This window comes from Nomascus leucogenys, chromosome 8 (assembly GCF_006542625.1).
Source record: "Nomascus leucogenys isolate Asia chromosome 8, Asia_NLE_v1, whole genome shotgun sequence".
NCBI lineage: Eukaryota > Metazoa > Chordata > Mammalia > Primates > Hylobatidae > Nomascus > Nomascus leucogenys.
The window spans coordinates 70,476,446-70,497,091 of record NC_044388.1 but is presented as its reverse complement, the minus strand read 5'-3'; the positions used below and the strand labels follow the sequence as shown (position 1 = coordinate 70,497,091).

Genomic DNA, 20,646 nt, shown 5'->3' with positions numbered 1-20,646 from the left:
ATTCCTCCACTCATAAAAATGTCAAAAAACAAACAAACAAACAAAAACCTAGGGCTCTGAAAACAGTATTTTATCTTCTCACATCTTCCCTTCCAGGGTCTTCTACTCTCATGTTGAGGTTCACTCACTCAGGGTGGGCTTAAGATCACATTTGAAACATAACTGGTTACCTACAAACCTGGCTGGATTTTTGGACTCCACAACTGACTAATCACAAGTCACTTTTTATTCAGCCACAGCTGATATTGACCATGGGAGACCAGTGAAGTCAGATTCTGGCTTCTTTGGAAAAATTGACCAAATGTTTATATAAACATTTTTTAAATATCGGCAGCAAGTCATTTAAACACACATGCACCCATGCATGTGCATACATACACACAACACTTCATATGGGCAAACACAACATTTTTGAAAGAGTGATTAAGCTCTCTGGTCCCCCAGTTTATATCTGTCCTACCTCGCCTATTTTTCGTTTATTATATCCACCAGGAAGCCATACTATAGTCCAAAAGTTCCAATGGAGTCATTATTAAATTTATATTAGGGTTACATGCACATTGCAAATCAAAATTCTCTTCAAACCTACACAAAGTTTCAGTTGCCTGAAAAGAGCCACAAGCTTTCACAACAAAAGCATCCATCTTATCCCATGTTCAGTACCTGCAAATAAACAATAAAACACCACCACGGCCACTAAGCAGGTCTAGTCTGTGGCAATGACAGCAGCTCTTGGGTTCAATTAGCCCATGCTTTGCCAGATCTACAAACTAGCAAACATTTCGAAAAAGGTAGATCACAAAAGCAAAAAGCACCTGCAGGAACCACTATCCCTATAACCTTTCTCGTCCCTCTTTCCCCTTCAAGTTTGATGATTTGGCAGTTCTGGAACTCTTCCGAGAGAAGTCAAGACTCACTCTGCCAGCCCCAGCTGTTCAAAGCTCAGCCCAATCTGTTCCATATAGTTGGCTGTATTCTAACAATAATGTGGCTACAGTTCACCTTCATTTGCTGCAAAGATCATTAACTATCCCTCAGAGAGATATAGTATTAAAGAAAGAGAGTGCTCGAGGCATAATAAATGGAAGTTCCTGGGTAACATAGTTCAAAAGAGGTAGGATGATGCCAGCAAGGCCACCTGACAGTTTCTACAGCCAGAGAAAAGAGAAGAAAACAGGGGCAGGAAGGAGGCAAAATCAGAAAGAGAAATAAGAAAAGCCAGAATGTGCCTGGCAAGTGTGTATGTTCATGTGAGCAGAAAATAGAGGAAAAACAGAACATTTGAAATAAAGACACCAGGACATTTAATGTTAAGTCACAGCAGTGACATGATCCTACTTGTCTGGCAGCTCAAACATTCTATGACAGAGGTAGAAGTAAATTTGGAAGGAGAGTGAAAGCAGAGAGAATGAATTACAATCCTATACAGGAAGAATGCAGGATTCCAGACCTTTTTTAGTACCGTAAAAGATACTGCATTCAATGAAACCTGTATTTAAATCATGTATCTGACCTCCCATTCATAAAACTGCTGAATTACAGTGTAGAGTAGGCGTGTTTCTTCATTCAACTCATACATTCAGTTATTAAAGTCTTGCATCAGCCTTATTTGAGTCTTTTTCTCCAACCACTCCCTCTTTTTCCCCCAATAAAACAGCCCTGTGAAAACACCCAGTGATCAGAATGGCCACTTCATAGGAAGTTCTGCATGTTTAATATAAACACCTGGGAGTTCCTCAGTTGATAATGACAGCATCAAAGTCAATACTTGTTGTGAGTTGCAATTGTTATATTAATCCAAACTAAATTCCAGTCAACAACGGAGAGAGAACTGGTGGCTAAATGGGAGTTCTAGTGGCAGACCTCATTGTCTTAGGATTTACTTTCTTTGGAAATTCACAGGGTAATATGACAAAATAAGCAACAAAAACAAAGGTCCATACGTGACATCTCTACTATTTTCTTTACCTTCTTTTCCTTTCTTGAATCAATCCCTAAAACAATGGTTTTCAACTGGGGGCAAATTGGTCCCCCACAGAACATTTCTGGTTGCCACAGGTGGGGAGAGGAATTATGCTACTGGCATCTACTGGGTAGAGGCCAGGGGTGCTACTATATATTCTGCAATGCACTGGACACCTTCCCACAACACTGAGTGATACAGCCCCAAATACCATGGAACACAGGTTGAAAAGCCCTGCCAAGAGTCATTTCAGGTATCAAACTTCCTTTTTTGATACACGATATGGATTTTAGGAGTGGTAGAATGGGAGCTGTTTTGTTTTGTTTTGAGCACGGCTCACTGCAGTCTCAACCTCCCTGGGCTCAAGCAATTCTCTCACCTCAGCCTCCTGAGTAGCTGAGACTACAGGTACATGCCACCATGCCTGGCTAATTTCTGTATTTTTTGTAGAGACAGGGTTTTACCATGGTAGTCAGCCTGGTCTCAAACTCCTGGGCTCAAGCCATCCTCCTGCCTCAGTGCTGGGATTACAGGCATGAGCCACCATGCCTGGCTGGAAGCATTTTTAAGTAAAATTCTGTTATTAAAATACCTTCTCTCCACGTGGTAATAACACTTAATATAAATGGAAAGGAAGGCAGGGGGCAGAAATTTAAAATGAACTTAGAATCACAGTGGAACCCTGGTAAATCCTAATATAGCACCAAACTTTGCATAAGCCTTCAACCAGTGATTTAATTATTAAAATCCTTCCCCCTGCCAAAAAAACAAAAAAAAAATTCACCATAGTCCGATTCAATTTACCTAGGAGGATGCTTCAGAATATATACACCCAAGACTGTAATGTGAAATTTGTATTTATAAAGAAGAAACACAGCCTTGGCCTCCTCTTATGAAGACACCCACACAGGCACACCTACTCATACCAAAACCAGAGGACTCTATGTTCAATTAAATTGGCTCTATGTGGCCCGGCACGGTGGCTCATGCCTGTAATCCCAGCACTTTGGGAGGCCAAGCCGGGCGGATCACGAGGTCAGGAGATCGAAACCACGGTGAAACCCCATCTCTACTAAAAATACAAAAAAATTAGCCAGGCGCAGTGGCGGGCGCCTATAGTCCCAGTTACTCGGGAGGCTGAGGCAGGAGAATGGCATGAACCTAGAAGGCGGAGCTTGCAGTGAGCCGAGATCACGCCACTGCACTCCAGCCTGGGTGACTGAGCGAGGCTCCGTCTCAAAATAATAATAATAATATAAATAAATAAATAAATAAATAAATAGGCTCTATGTAGAAAGTCTCTACGTAACACTTAAATTGGCATGAAACAAAATAATTCACCTGAGGTAGGGAAAGGGGAAGAGTTAGAAATTAACCCTTTCCTGAAAGCAGACAGACAATTCCCCCAGCCACACCTGGAAACTCAAGAGCAGCCTTTGATGTAGTCATCTGTCTTCAGCCCAAAAGCTCTAGGTAGTCGACCTAACATTTACATGGCTTGGTAAAAAATAATTTGCTCTGAGGTAATTTAGTGTAAGCTCAGGTCATGGCCCGAACTTGCCAAATAAACAGAACCGCCCGGGATTCTTTCCAGTGGCGCTAGCCTCCAGACTGATGAGCTTGCTCACCTGGCTGGCTCCCTTCTTCCCATTGATCCTCACTCATTTCCTCTGGGTTTTCCACGCGTGTGGCGGGCTTCGGGCAGGGCTACATGCTCGGGCTTTTTGGCTTTGCTGGATTCCTCTTGGCAGTCACACTTGGACTCCACAGCTCCTGGGAAGGAAGAGAGAAAAAAGGAGGTGCAGTCTTAACGGGGATAGAGCTGTGACCTCCCAGCCTATAAAGAACATGTTTTGCCTTGCCGGGATGGGGAAACAGCTTTTGAAGTCTAGCCCAGATCTCCCTGGTGCAGATCATCTACCAGCTATTGTTCCAGCACAGATTTCCACTCTACATAATGGAGACACAATGACAAAGGGATTCATTCGCTGACTCTTTATTGAATGCTCACTATACTCAAGGTACTGGGAGCGGCAGAGAACATACTGGGGAAAGGCAGGCATGTGTCCTCAGAGTAGAAGAAAATATCCAAAAAGAAATTTTAATGTGAACAGACTTTGTTTGGGCTAAATGTTTCCTGATATGTGAACAGAATATAAAATATGAATTTGGTAACTTAATTGATGAAACTGTCCATATGTAATTTAAAAGAAAAACAGGGATCTAGTTTTGGTAAACTCATAGCCACTCTCCAGATCCAACCCCATAGCTGTTTTTGTAAACCACTGTTGGCAGAATTTCTCACCTTGGTGATAGAGTTAACACCAGCTTATTAATCTGTGGTTTCAAAGAAGAGAAAAATTAGTGGCAGGAGTACTGGATCATTTTTTATTAAAACCAGGTCAATTAAGGGAACCTTCACTAGCCAATATACTTATACCCGCTGGAATGTGTTAAAAAGCCAAAATCCTGTCCAGTTCAATCCCAGAAGAAAAACATGCAGAGAACAGCAATATTTAGCAATGAGTACTGAAAGTATTTTCAAGTCTGGGCAGCATTCTAGAAATTACTAAATTAACCAATGATGTGGTGTTGAACAGAACTCTCATCCTGAATATAATTATATTAAAACTTCTGACGATTTCTTCCCTCAACGTGCTATCCTCGGGTTGTAGGAGGTTAGGGTAAGAAGGACATATGGATGGGACAAGGAGGAAGGGAAGAAAATACTCACGAAAACCATATTCATAATTCAGCAGTTTTGTACAATGACAGATCATTCATGTACTATTTTTTACTCATGAAACTAAATTCATTCATTACCTAACATTTATTAGGTTTACTGAATAAATTATAGAAATGTAAATCACAAAATGAATTATATAACAAAATGTAGGTTTTTATTACATGCCAAGATTAATGTATTTTCTCCTTATGTAAATTTTCCTGGAATTAATACAAAGTTGAATATAATACTTTCAAATCATCTTCCAGTTTCCCTGAATTAGAAAACACTATGAACAATGTATTCAGTTGTGTGTTTGTATGTGTGTGTGTGTGTGTGTGTATATTTGGCATCATGCTCATATAATGTTTTGGCACCATGTTCTTTTATCTTACAAAATCATGTTTCACCTATCATTTACTAAACAAAGTTAACAATTGGAATCAAGTTGCTTAACTATAGTAACCAGTGTTAAGGAAGTTTTATTTACTTAAAAACATATTTTTCTGAATAAATATGGTGAGCACTACATTTCTGTGGGTTGCCTTGGAGAATGTAAATAAACGCTACCAGTTGATACCTGTCAATTACAGTCCTTATGTAGTTTGTGGCACTTGTAATTTATAATAGGAAAATCATTCATTTTCCTAATGATCATGGACAAGTCCACTGAATTTTTTATAATGTAATTGAAGAGACAGTAAGTCAAAACATCTTCATTCTTCTCTTAGCCATCTGCAAGGTTTCATATAGGCACAAAACATCATGTCAGGCCATTTTTATGAGTTTCCCAGAACTTATAAATTATTTAGACATGAGTGTTTTACTGTCCTAATATAAAACTCTAAATGAGCAAATTTAAACAAACAGAGGAAGTCACCACATGGACGTACCATGCTCATGGATGATGGCCCACAAAAAAAGTTGGAAGAAGCAGTGATTTGGGCACATAGGTAGTGATCAAAGAGAGACAGTCTAGTAGAATGGCAGAAAAATCGAATTTCCTGAAAAAAGTAATATGAAAATGACATAGGAGCAAAATGGTAGAAAACTTTCCATTCCACTGGGTCCTGGTAGGCAGCTCAGTTTTTTTTCTCACTCTCTCAGTATGGTTAAAGCCTGGATACGGATGGGGCACGTTAGACTACCTATTGGCTACTATGCTCACTACCTGGGTGATGGGATCTGTACTTCAAACCTCAGCATCACACAATATTCCCATGCAACAAATCTGCACATGTACCCCCATATTTCAAATAAAAGTTTTTGAGGCTAGGCACAGTGGCTCACGCCTGTAATCCCAGAACTTTGGGAGGAGGCCGAGGCAGGTGGATCATCTGAGGTCTGGAGTTGGAGACCAGCCTAGCCAACATGGTGAAACCCCATCTCTACTAAAAATATAAAAATTAGCCGCGTGTGGTAGTGCATGCCTGTAATCCCAGCTACTTGGGAGGCTGAGGCAGGAGAATCACTTGAACCCAGGAGGCAGAGGTTGCAGTGAGCCAAGATCACACCAATGCACTCCAGCCTGGGCAACAGGGCAAGACTCTGTCTCAAAAAAGAAAAAAAAAGAAAAGAAAAAATCAAATAAAAGTTGAAAAAATAAAGAACTAAAGCCTGATGTGGAAAATGCCTATATCTAACCCAAATCTATCAAGCTAATCAGGAAAAGGAAGAAGACAAAGAAGCAGTAGCAGCAGCCACCACCACCACCACCACCACCACTGCTGTCATCCTCTAATTTTACACAATAGTAAATGAAGACTGGCGGGGGGAAACCCTCAGAGGTGGTGGCATTTCCTTCTCAGGTAAGCCAAGCTAGTTACAGGGATCAGTGTTCCTAGCTGTGAGATAATGATAGTTACTCTGTCCTTTTCATATTCTAGGCATTTGAGCACCTTGTCTCTTGGGCCCTCCCTGCCCACTTGGCCTACCCAGCCTTATTATTCATCCTTTAAAAGACTTAGCTCAAATTTCTGTTCATAACCACAGGAGGAATTACTCCCTCCCTCCTCTGTGGCCTTACAGAACTTTTCATTCTGCTAGTGTAGCACTTCTCAAACTGCAGTGGCTAACTGGGTACACAACCGTTTCTACCACCAGAATCCAAATGCTTGGAGGACAGATTCAGCATCTTATCTACATTTTATCCTCAGGGTCTAGCAGAGGGTCTGGTATATAGTAGGCGTTCAATAAATATCTGTTGAATAAGCATGTGAGTGAATGAAGAAGCATTTAAATTACCCCAAATACTAGAAGAAAAAGACCAGAATGAAAATATTCTAGTTTGTATATCTCAGCCCTCCAATCATTGCACTTAAAAGAACTCTAAAGACAAGATATTTTTAAATATAAAAAATACATCTTCCCAAATAGAAAAAGATAAACTATGCCATGTAATTTTCACAAGGATAGTGGACATTACAAATTACAGCCATAAAACTCTAGTCCTTTGTAACTTATGTGGTATTTCCTTTAGTTCTACTCTTTCATCTTTCCCAAGATTTGTTTTTCCATCCTGAGTGCTTCAAGCTAAAGAAAAAGATGACACAGGGACATCTATGTATATAGACACAAAATCTCTCGCTTTCTCCAAACATTTAGGGTCACTGTGCTCAGCTAAAATATTAAATTCCTGGAAAGGTACACAGACAGCTGGTCCTGACCATTCCAAATGACGAAAATCTACTTTCTCGCTATGCCTTGAGATATATTTTACAACTACAGTCCTGAAAATTGTGGACTACTTATAATTAATAAGAAAATATGAGAGGCTTGGAAGTAAATACACACACATAAAAATATTTTCTAAGTCAACTAAAGCCAAAGTCAAGGCTCTTAGGGAGCCACCAGTTACTAACGTATCAGGCTCCGAAGCAGCACTGGAGAGTGGCTGTGGAGGCAGAGGACCTGGACTGGAACCCACACTAGCTTTAGGACCTTGGCAAGTTAGGAATCTTCTTGTGCCTCAACCTCTTCATCTTTAAATGAAAAAAAAAAAAAAAATGGTGCCTTCCTCACAAGGGTATTATGCAGAGTGAAAAATTAATGCAGGTAAGCAAATAGAAGCATATGTGGCATGCATTAAGAATTTAATAATGGTTAGAGTTAATATTATAGAATCACCTTCATATGTCCTTGTCTTTTAAGTTATTTCATTAGTAGGACATTCCATAAGATGAAAAAATACTTCTCCTGAGCCAATCTCTGCCATAAGGTCACTGCCATTTGGGGCACATGTCATAGAAGGAAGTATAACAAACCTGATCCTGGAGTATTATGTTCCAATCAGACAAGAAATCATAGAAGGCATGAGAAATAATAATTCCATTAACTACACTTAAATTGGTTTTGCTGACATCCATATGAATGCACACAAAAAAAACCTTTTAGAGCCACATATAACAGAGTAATCAAGGAACAGGCTACACTGCTTATTAGCAAGATGTTTGGGCCCAGGTGACTTGCCACTCTGAGCCAGCTTCCTTATCTGTCCAATGGCAATAGTCATTATCACAATCATTGTAATTAGACCATTCTCACACTGCTAATAAAGACATACCCAAGACTGGGTAATTTATAAAGGAAAGAAGTTTAATGGACTCACAGTTCCACATGGCTGGGGAGGCCTCACAATCATGGCAGAAGATGAAGGAAGAGCAAAGGATGTCTTACATGGCTGCAGGCAAAGAGAGAATGAGAGCCAAGGGGAAACCCCTTATAAAACCATCAGATCTCATGAGACTTATTCACTACCACGAGAACAATATGGGGGAAACTGCCTCAATGATTCAATTATTCCCCACTGGGTCCTTCCCACAACACATGGGAATTACAGGAGCTACAATTCAAGATGAGATTTGGGTAGGGACACAGCCAACCCATATCAATCATCTTCACCATACCTAATGCTATTGGTAAACCTTAAACGAGATAGTATGTACGAAAGCACCTAATAGACAGTTCATCCACGTTACCTTTACATTTTTATTCCTCCTGATTCCTATGTAACTCTGTGGGTTTGCTGTGACTCTCTTCAGTTTTCCAAGAGACTCTCGTTACTTTCTCTCCCACCTAGATTAGATTGGGTCTAAGGGAAAAAATTTAAAAAAAAAAAAAAACTAAAAAAAGCAAAACAACTTCTTCTTTCTGAAAAAGCCAATCAAACATTTCTAATGGATAAGTTCCCTACTTGGTAAATCAAGAAAATCTATCATAATAAGTATGTGAAGAGGCCAAGTAAGAGTAGATCATTACCACAAAACTATAAAAAGATGACAGATTATGGAATATGCAATGTTAGGATCAAGTTTGCTGTAAAGAGAACAAATAGTGACCTCTTTGCCTGAGTTTGGACTTAGCACACAAAGGGAAATGAAGGTACAATATGAATGCTGATTTTTCACTTTGGAAACAGATGGTGAGCAATGTCTATGAACACTGGATTATATATCCTCCTAGATATTTCTACAGGATTAGATAAGACCAAAAAACATTATATTGAGCATAAAAGTAATCAAATAAAAATCCAATTTTATGTTCTCTGTCCTCTTCATAATTGAACAACCTATTAAAATTAAAGAATGGACACCAACCTCAAAAATTTGTGTGTAGCCCTTTTATTTGTTAAATTTAAAATAGCTTATTTGTATCCCAAATATTTAAAAGTATCCTTGTGGGCCAGGCACAGTGGCTCACGCCTGTAATTCCAGCACTTTGGGAGGCCAAGGCAGGCAGATCACAAGGTCAGGAGATGGAGAACATCCTGACAACATGGTGAAACCCCAACTCTACTAAAAATACAAAAATTAACCAGGCGTGGTGGCGGGCGCCTGTAGTCCCAGCTACTTGGGAGGCTGAGGCAGGAAAATCACTTGAACTCGGGAGGTGGAGCTTGCAATGAGCCAAGATCATGCCACTGCACTCCAGCCTGGGCAACAGAACGAGCCGTCCCAAAAAAAAAAAAAAAAAAAGTATCCTTGTGGTCAAAGAGCTTCGATAATAAACAACAGGAAAAGAAGAATTCACCATCTAAATAGATGTGAATAGAATAGGTGTCATCTGTCACGACATCTGAATAGAATAGGTGTCATCTAAATAGATGACAAGGAAAGGGAGAAATGCTTGAATTCCAAATAGCCTGTTTATGCGCTACAAATTCAAATTAGCCACCATAATTCGTTCAAGAAATGGAACTACATTTCTGACCCTAAAAGATATCACATGCTATCACAGATGAAAACAAAAGTCAATATATTTATACACATTTTACCCTTTAAGAGCCTAGGGTTCAGAGGCATGATGTGATTTGACAAAGTTCACATTGCTAATAAATGAAGCACTGGGATTTGAACCCAGAGTTTTCTAAATCTAGTGTCTCCCCTCCCCATCATAGAATGCCTCCTCTCAGAGTACACATCTGACAAAGGACTGGGTGTGGAGGCTGTTATTGAAAAGACAGATTGGAGTCAACTAGTAGAGATGAGATCACTGGGATTTACTTCTGCTTTTTAGCCTGTAGGCGCATGGAACCATTAAAACTGTTTATGAGGAAAATAACATGTCAAACAGGAACAGAAATATTATCTGTATAGACAGATAAAATTTAGGAAAAGAGCTGAAAGCTTTTTCCCTCTTACAGGGATTTCTGGTCAGATAGTGATCTGTTTGATTAATAGATTTAGATACATTGTTCAGTGTAAGAGTTGTCAAGTCACTCTTTCCAACTTTCCAAAATTTCCAGGATACATCATATTTATAATGACAATCTCCTGTATGCAGACATCATCTCCTACAAAAAAACCCCACTCTCCTATATTGTGAAAATCCAAGATCAGTTTTAATGAAACCCACTAAATGCACCAAAAAAGTAAAATATAATCATACTGATAGTTACAATTTTACTCTTAGAAAAAAATGCATGGTGGTACTCATCTTCTTCAATACAATCCACAAAAACAGATTCATGGACAACTAAACTCCATAATATCCTCTAAGGAAATGAACTATTTCAGGTGGGAGGCAATACTGATAAGTAAAAAACACTTCCTGGTTCCTCGATCCAAGCATTCACTTAAAAGGTATACTTGCTTATACACAGGTGGAAAGTTGAAGCAGTTTTAAAAAAAAAAAAAAAACAGCGAGCCCTAGTTAGGATACAGTAATAATATGTGCTGTCCTTTGACAAGTATAAAATATAATATTCTGGCTTATGCCAATTTAGCATGTAAAAGGATAACCTAGAACATCACCATCAAAACATACAAATGCCTAGCTAGCAATCCAGGTCAGAAAAAATGCAAAAGAAAAAGCTGTCACATGATATTAGGTATAAAGCAGAACCAAAGTGATTAACTCCAGAAATGGTGTTTATGTTGGAAAGGTATACAAGGTTATAAACAAGTTTTATTCAGTTGGTTCCATACCAATGCAAAGCTTCATGCCTTAAACAGCTTCATGTATTGCTCATCAGGAGCCAATTACAGGTCTACAAATATGTTTATTTTAAAACAAGAACAAGGACAGTCTGGCTCATTGTTTGTTCATCTTTCTAGAAAACAGGTTTCTATATAAATCTTTCTAAGGGAACACATCTACCTTCCAACTATAGTTTTGTTGGCTTTCATAAGCCCCTAGATATTTTTTCCTACATTTCTTCTGAAAAGAATACACAAACTACCAACAGAGGCTTATGTTAACGAGAAGCAACTAAACACTTGCTAAGTTTGAGAGATGGGTATTAGAAGGACAAATACAATTCTGTCTTCAGAGAATACCTACATACATTCTGATCTCATGATCCCATTTTTAAAGCTTCCAAAAGAAGTGAGTCCAAAAGCAACATCTATTACTGAACTCAGCTTAGAAGATTTTTTTGTTTGTTTGTTATACAGTCTCCTTTCCAAAGATTGGATAAAAGACATGATAAAAAGACATGTCTTGACCAGGCGTGGTGGCTCACACCTGTAATATCAGCACTTTGGGAGGCTGAGGTGGGCAGATCACCTGAGGTCACGAGTTCGAGACCAGCCTGGCCAATATGATGAAACCAGTTTCTACTAAAAGTACAAAAATGAGTCAGGCGTGGTGGCGGGCGCCTGTAATCCCAGCTACTTGGGAGGCTGAGGCAGGAGAATTGCTTAAAAGTGGGAGACAGAGGCTTCAGTGAGCCAAGATCATACCACTGTACTCCAGCCTGGGCAACAGAGCAAGACTCCCGCTCAAAAAGACATGTTTACTTCAGTTTCTTCAGTTGCTTTCATGAGGAAACTGGCCCTTACCATTCTCCTTCACAAGACAGGAGAATAGTCATAGTCTTGAAAAACTATGTGCTTTGAGTATTCAGCACATCAATGAAAATGAGCAGTCCTGAATAACATAAGATATTCTTTAGGTTACATAAGACGCAAATATTATAATCCCTAATCAGGCAACTTAACTATGGATAGTTGTATGGGACTTAAAGACACAGAATTACAATGCTGTTGTGTTAATTCAGTCATGTTAATTCAGTCCAATTTTATAAATAAGAATCTGAAGTACACAGACATCAAGTTAATTTACCACATTTACTCAGTTGCAAAGCCAAAAAGAGATCTCCAATCTTGACTCCTTATGAAATTTTTCATTATGTCACTGGAATGAATTTTTAAACTATGCCTACAATTTTTACCCTGACCACTAATTCACATCTTTCTCATGGCTGGAAGTTAATAAATTGCTTTCAGAATTGATCAAGGGTTCGGATATGGCAGAGTATGTGCTCAGGGCTGGGCCAGGAGCAAGGCCTAGGAGAGATGAGGACACTGGTTGTTGTAATAGAGTGTGGCCCCTGCAAGGAGAGGTGCCATGTGTAATGCACCATGGGCGCACACACTAAGGAAAGGTGACTATTCCATACTGGTTTCAACAAAAAACACTGGAGAGAGCAATGAGAAAAAATGTAAAAGAAAACTCTCACCCTTTAATAAAGTGAAGGCCAAAAAAAAAAAAAAAAAAGAGCAGCCAGGTGCAGTGGCTCACGCCTGTAATCCTAGCACTTTGGGAGGCCAAGGGGGGTGAATCACCAGGTCAGGAATTACTGGTGATCAACCATGGTTTGCCAACATGGTGAAACCCCATATCTACTAAAAATACAAACATTAGCTGGGTGTGGTGGCGTGTACCTGTAATCCCAGCTATTCGGGAGGCTGAGGCAGAAGACATGCTTGAACGTGGGAGGTGGAGGTTGCAGTGAGCTGAGATCGCGCCACTGCACTCCAACCTGGGCAACAGAGCAACACTCCATCTCAGAAAAAAAAAAAAAAAAAAAGCAACATTATTAGGAAGGACTTACTCCTGCTACATTAGAACAAGGCAAGGATGATGGAAGATACAGAAAGCTTTCCCTTATCTAAGTTCCAGGCAGAACTAGATAGAACAGAAACTTGGAGCAGAGCTGTTGCCAAAGCCCTGAGCTCAGGTTAAAGGAAACTGTCACTGTTCCATTTCTCCTTCGAGTTTCAAATTTGGTTTCCCAGTGTGCCACTGTAAAAGGGTCCATCCAGTACTGGGGAGAAAACAAATTCCCAGCTCCCACAACTTACAACAACTGAAACTGGTTATTTAGGATTCCCAGAAAGGATTAAAAAAAAAAAAAAAAAACTCATTTGTTTATCCTTGCAGGTCAGTTAGGTTAACAACCTCAATTGACCACCATGAATGAAAAAAGTTAAGGAAGAAGAATACAAATATGGATTTTGCATTTATTGTTTGTTGTCTTACTAATTGCAATTTGGGGGCCTTGACGCAATTGTAGTTGATGGAGGCTAAACAAGGAAGATTGTTGGTTTACAGCCTATTCTTGGCAATTTGGAAGTAAACAATAACCAATATTTACTCAGGCTACTAGTTGTATATGCTTCCTCCTCCTCTCTATCAGATGACACAAAGTGTGAGCACCACATAGAGAGTGCCCCAAAATTTACAAATTGTCACATGTATCGTATCTCATCTAATACAACAACCACAAGACTAAAGTGTTCTTCCATCATTTGACAAATGATAAAGGGAGAACTCAGGGAGGTACAAAAATTTCCCAGTGCTCACTAGGTAACTGGAAGAGGCTGGATTATAACACAGAGTTGCTGACACCAAGTGCCCTGAGCCACGTGTACTCATATAATATCTTATCTCTCATTCTCCTTTCCTTTGCTCACATATAAAGAGCTGAGCAGAAGAGGTTTTGAATGTTGGGTTTTAGGAGAATTTGTGGATTTCAACTCTCCGTGTTCTTCCTATGCCCAGATTATTATCAATAACACAGAGTTGGCATTATATGATCTTTCGGGTCTCTGAAGAGAAAAACCAATAAATAAATAAGTAACCAATTTATTTGCAACAAATTGGTTGGAAATAAAATATAGGCTTAGCATACATTTGGCAGGGTTGGGGAGGGGGTGGTGGGCAAGGAAAGTCTAATAGTCTTCTCTTTCTTGGTTCTGGAGCTAAGAGTATCAAATCTCCAGTGGAAAAGTCAAACCTACTTTCCAATCAAATAATGAAGCCTTCCATGTTAATCCCTACACAACAGATACAAAGAGAATGTATACAGGGATGATTTTATGGATGTTCTGGAAAGACAACACCTGTTCTTTGGACCCTAGTGCCTTTGGTTACACCCAGGTTTTAAGGGGATGAATATAAATCTTTTTGGAAGATTAAAAGAAATCCAAAAATTATAATATTCTTTTGCTTCCCAAGAAAAACAATCTTCAGATAATTGGGATTTGATGAGAGCGGTAGAGCTATGCAAATCTTATGCCATTATGAGCATGCAATAATTAGCATTCAGACTGTTAAAGTTATGAAGCAATCCCTTTGCTGTGTGATTCAGAAGCCTTGGCTCCCTACTTTCAGATTAAAATGAAGACTGAAAGACTAAACTTCAACTATGTTTGAATGTCTGTGGGCTGTTTTCCCCACAACTAACAACCTTATTTAAACTCCCAACTTTTAAACTGCTAAAACCATGGAAACATTAATAATGGCCCTCCTTCATTAAACCTCAACTTCCCCTCCCACTTGTACTTTTGACCAATTTATTCACTTCAAAGCAAGCAACAGCATCCTGTTCAGTTACTCAGTAGGACCTCTGTATCTTCACCCAACACCTTAAACCAAAAGAACACCAAAACCCACAAAAAAAAGTCATGATCTCTACACTCCTCCTAGTCTATTGAAGGCAATTATGTAACCTCAAAGTTTTTGCTTTTATTTTTTATTTTTTCAGTTGCCATGGGAAAGACTGTTTGGGCAGCTCCAACTGCACAGGGTAATTACTGGCCTCCCTAAATGCACTCACTCACAGACACACACACACACACACAGACACACACACACACACAAAACCCTGCAATGATATAAAGAAAAAGTAAACATAATTTTAAACATTTTCAAAGAGGCCAAGAAGGCATTAAACAATCAATGTATTGCTTTGCTACTGGCAGAAATAAACAAAACAGCCATTTACTGTCAAGAAAACAGCATTTTCGGAGCTGAAGTAGTAATAATAGCAATTAATATTTCCTCAGAATTTAATATTTGCCAGGTACTGTGGCCTAAGTATTTTACACAGATCATCTTATATGATCTCCATAAATATAAATCTACAATTCCCATTTTTACAGAAAATAAATGAGGTTAAGAGAGGCTGAGTCACTTGCACAGGGCTGATTAGTAGTGGAGGCAGGATTCAAACCCAGAGCCCACAGTCTTGGTGCTCTCACTGTGTCTCATGGTACCTGCCTGCCTGCCCACAGCCTATGTTATCATCACAGCTCGCTTCTAGTCTAGGCTAATGACCTGTTGAAGGAACTCAAATGATCACTCATCTCATCTACTGAAACTAAGAATAATTCGAAATATTTTGAGGTGTCAAAATGCATATGACCAGCCTGGGCTGCGAACGTGTCTCTACAAAAAAAATAGATTTCAAAAATTAGCCAGGCACAGTATTGCATGCCTGTAGTCCCAGCTACTCAAGAAACTGAGGTGGGAGGATCACTTGAGCAGCTGGGAGATCAAGGCTGCAGTAAGCCACGATTGCACTGCTGTACTTCAGCATTCCAATGTGGGCGACAGAAAGAGACCCTGTCTCGAAAAAAAAATGCATTTGACCACAGGCTGCACCAGTAACAATGATCTTATTTCAGTATCTACAGTACAATATAAGTATGCATATGTAACATTCAAATACTGTGGCCTTTTCCATTTTCTTAATCAGTTTCAATTTCTCAGTGTTAACTCCTTAATTTAACACTTATCAATAAAAATGCTATCTGCTAATGTGCATTGTAACATTAATTTTGAGTTTTAGGAGGTTTGTGAGTGTGGGGTAAGGAGAAGAGCTATTCAACCCTCATCTATTTTATTTTATGTTATTATTTTATTTTATTATTCCCAAGAGAAGAAATATTTTTACTTTGGCTTCTTCATGAATTTAGGTAATTACTGAGATTCTTGCCATCTTTATATGCTGGATTTGATTCCCTGTGGTGGAAAGTGTATACAATTCCCAAAGAAATCTATGTTAATAGTATACAGTTCAAATATTAAAAGAGATTAGGTGGTATCAGAAGCAGAGTCTTGGACCAGGCTCAATGGGTAGATCATTTAACAAGCCAACACATGCTACTAGAATCTTCTAAAGGGCTGGACACCTCTCACAAGGTCCCCCTACCCACCTTGACTCTGTTTATCAAGGGAGGAATCCCGACAGCATGGAGCCCCCAGGCCTCCCCTCCTCCATCAGCACAGCATGCCCACAGTCACAAGCTGCCTGCAAGTTTGGTAAGACTCTGGCTCCAATCCCTTGGCCTCATCTGACCCGTCTTTCTGCCGTATCACTCATCTCCTGGAAAGGAACATGTTTCCAAGCTTCTTCCACATCAGCAGTAGGAAAGGAATTTGCAGTCTTTGAGTATTAAGTGACCTGGGTAGAAAAAAGTCTTAGAAGGGAGGTGAGGCGGAGGGGTGGGGAAGTACAATGAGATACTTTCACTTTGCCAAATTCCCATCCCTTTTTGGCTGTAGGCAATGCCAGAAGAGAAAGCCAAAAGGAGGTAGGAGGATAAGTGGAAACAGCTCCTCCTCTTCCCTTGCACTTCCTGGCTGGATATCTGTAAACATCTCTCTACCACCCTTCCCCACGCAGGGAGCCTGGGGACATACACACACTTGCCTAACTGCTGGAGCCACACCATCCACATTAACTACCTCTCTAAGTCCCTGAGAAGCAGATCAGGCACAGTGGCCAGGGTGGGGATAGGGTGGATCCACAGAAGGCCACCTGATGACCTTTCCATTAACAACCAGAGCTCTTGGTGCTGCCTCCCAGAGATGAGTAGAGGAGGTGTCTAGACAAAGAAGAAAATAAAAATGTTTTCTTCCTTCCCTTCCCTCAGTCACACTTTAAACCTTCCTCTGGGCACTGCAGTAAAAAGAAGCAAGGAGGTGCACCTAGCTGGAAAGCAATCTCCAGGAAGCTAGATGAGCCATCCTGTGTGTGGGAATGAAAGGCAGACCAGAACAGAAAGCAGTGAGGTTGTGATTCCAAAATCCCAGCTCCCAAACCTGTGGCCAGAGCAGAGCCTGTAATTAAACGTGAACTTGCCAGTGGCTCTCTTAATACATGAGGCAAAAAGTTAATGTCTGATGGACTGGGGCCCATGCCAAACTCCAGCTCAGTTGCCTCCCCACAGGGGACTAGTTCAAAGAAATGAGATCTAGTGGTAGTGAACAAGCCAAGTAAGTTGCAGGGAGGCCCCAGCTCACAGCTCTGCCTTTGGAGCCCCTCCTCTGGGCTTCCCTAATACTCTATGCACAGCTCCTCCCCAGGTACTCACAGCCATCATTCATCTTTTATTGATCTGTCCTGTCTATGAAGCAAAGCGGAGGGCTGCCCTTTTCTGGACTTTATGTGCTTGGTACCGAATACACTAGGTCTGCACTGTCTAATACAGTGGTCACTAGACACATGTGGCTCTTGAGCCCTTGAAATGTGATCAGTCCAAACTGAGATGTATCTCGAGTTTAAAAAGCACAGTGGATTTCACAGACTTACTCTGAAAAATACAGTTAAAGATCTCATTAATTTTTATATTAATTAAATATTGAAATAATATTTTGGATATATTAGGTTAAATAAAGTGTGTTATTAAAATCAATTTCACCTAATTCTCTTCATTTTTTTTTTTAGCATGGCTACACATGTGGCTTATATTCTATGTCTATTAGATAGTATTGTTCTGGGTATTCCATGAGGGAGGGAGGGAGGGAGGAAGGAAGGAAAGAAGGAAGGAGGGAAGGAGGAAGTAAGGAAGGAGGAGAGGGAGGGAGGAAGGAAGGGAGGGGGTCGGGCAGGCAGGCAGGCGGGCAGGCAAGAGAGAGAAAGAGAGTGGGGAGAGGGATGGAGGAAGGAACACCAAGAGAAAGATAAAGTTGACTGGAGATCAGTATAAATGCTTTTAAATCAACATATAATAGAAATGGTTTTAAAGAAGTGAGGTTATTTTCAGAAATAATTTTTGTATCTGGAACTACATTTCATTCTGAATCATTTGCTGTGAGAAAACGCTTACTAATCACCCAGGACTCCTAAAGGATGAGAGAGCAACAGACTGTCGGCCAGGCCACATCACAGAGGCCAAACTCAATCTTCAGTCCTGTGGTAAAGACTTGGGAGAGCAGAAGGGAATTGTCACTTGGAGATAAAACAATGAATCTAGAAACCCCACAGTTTTCCAAACTTCTCTTTATCCTAAATGTAACAATTCCCTCAGTTCAGCTGATTAAATATGTTCTTTAAAACTGTTTTTAAAAATGCACAACCTTCCACCAAACATTTAAAGAAGTAAGCCAGGCGCAGTGGCTCACGCCTGTAATCCCAGCACTTTAGGAGACTGAGGCAGGTGGATCACCTGAGGTCAGGTGTTTAAGACCAGCCTGGCCAACATGATGAAACCCTGTCTCTACTAAAAAATACAAAAAATTGCTGGGCATGGTGGCGCATGCCTGTAATCCCAGCTACTTGGGAGGCTGAGGCAGGAGAATCGCTTGAACCTGGGAGGCAGAGGTTGCAATGAGCTGAGATTGCACCATTGCACTCCAGCCTGGACAACAAGAGTGAAACTCTGTCTCAAAAAATAAAAATAAAAATAAATAATTAACACTGATCTTTCTCAAATTCTTTCAAAATACTGAAGATAAAACACATTTTTTGTTTGTTTGTTTGTCTTTTGAGACTGAGTCTTACTCTGTTGCCCAGGCTGGAGTGCAGCGGCGCAATCTCGGCTCATGGCAGCTTCTGCTTCCTGGGTTCGAGTGATTCTCCTGCCTCAGTAGCTGGGACTACCAATGCACACCACCATGCCCGGCTAATTTTTGTATTTTTAGTAGAGATGGGGTTTCACCATGTTGGCCAGGCTGGTCTTGAACTCCTGACCTCAGGTGATCCACCCACCTCGGCCTCCCAAAGTCCTGGGATTACAGGTGTGAGCCACTGCACCCAGCTGATAAAACACTTTTTAATTCATTCTATGAGGCCAGTATTACCGTGATACCAAAGCCAGAAAAAGAAAGAAAACTATAGACCAATATCCCTTATAAACACTGTTGTAAAAACTCTCAACAAAATACTAGCCATCTGAGTTCAGCAGAATATTAAAAGAATTATACACCACAACCAAATGAGATTCAGTCCTGAAATGCAAGGATGGTTTAACATAGAAAAATTGATGTAATATATAATGTTAACAGAATGAAAGACTAAAACCACATGATCATCTCAATGTGGTTGATTCAGAAAAAGGACTTGACAAAATTCAATACCCTTTCATGTTGAAAATACTCAACATACTAGAAAGATATCTACTACCTCAATATAATAAAATCCATATATGAAAAAACCCATAGCTAACATCATAATGGTAAAAGACTAAAAGCATTTACTCTAAGATCAGAAATAAGGCAAGGATGCCTGCTTTCACCACGTCTATTCAACATGGTACAAGAAGCTCTAGCCAGAGCAATTAGGCAAGAAAACAAAATAAAGGCCATCCAAATTGGAAAGGAAAAGTAAAACTATTTCTGTTTGCAAATGATCTGATCTTATCTCCAAAAGAACCCCTGAGCCTGCACTCAAAAAATTGTTAGAGCTAATAAATTCAATAAAGTAGCAGGATACAAAGCCAACACACAAAAATAAGTTGCATTTATATATACTAACAATGAACAATCTGAAAAGGAAATTACAAAAATGGTTCCATTTATAATAGCATCAAAAACAATGAAATAATGAAATACTTAGGAATTAATCAAGGAGTTAAGAGATTTATACAATAAAAACTTTCTGAAAGAAATTTAAAAAGACATAAATACATAAAAACATATACCATGTTCATGAATTAGAAAACTTCATACTGTTAAGATAAACCACCCAAAGCAATCTGTAGATTCAATGCAATCTCTACCAAAATCCCAATGACAATTTTTGCAGAAAGAGAAAAATCCATTCTAAAATCCATAGGGACTCTCAAAGGACCCTAACTAGGCAATCTTGAAAAAGAACAAAGCTGAAGGATTCATGCTTCCTGACTTCAAAACTTACTACAAAGCTACAGTGATCAAAACATAGTGATACTAGCATAAAGACAGAGAGATGCACCAGCAGAATAGAAAACCCAGAAATAAACCCTCACATATATGGTCAAATGATTTTTGACAAGGATGCCGAGACCACCCAATGGGAAGGGGCAACATTTTCAACAAATGGTGCCGGGAAAATGAAATGTCCACATGTGAAAGAATGAAGTTGGACTTTACATAACACCATATACAAAAATTAACTCAAAATGGAACACAGACCTAAGCATAAGACCTAAATCTATAAATCTCTTAGAAGAAAATGGGACAAAAGCTT

General features: G+C 39.7%; 1 long non-coding RNA gene across 1 annotated transcript in view; it reads right to left on the bottom strand.

Annotated features, from left to right (window-relative positions):
* LOC100595963 overlaps positions 1 to 20,646 on the bottom strand; it is a 325,347-nt gene that overhangs the window by 147,667 nt on the left and 157,034 nt on the right. Inside the window, exon 5 of the long non-coding RNA XR_001116227.2 lies at positions 3,592 to 3,736. This is a non-coding gene — a long non-coding RNA (uncharacterized LOC100595963). The remainder of the gene's footprint in view (positions 1 to 3,591; positions 3,737 to 20,646) is intronic.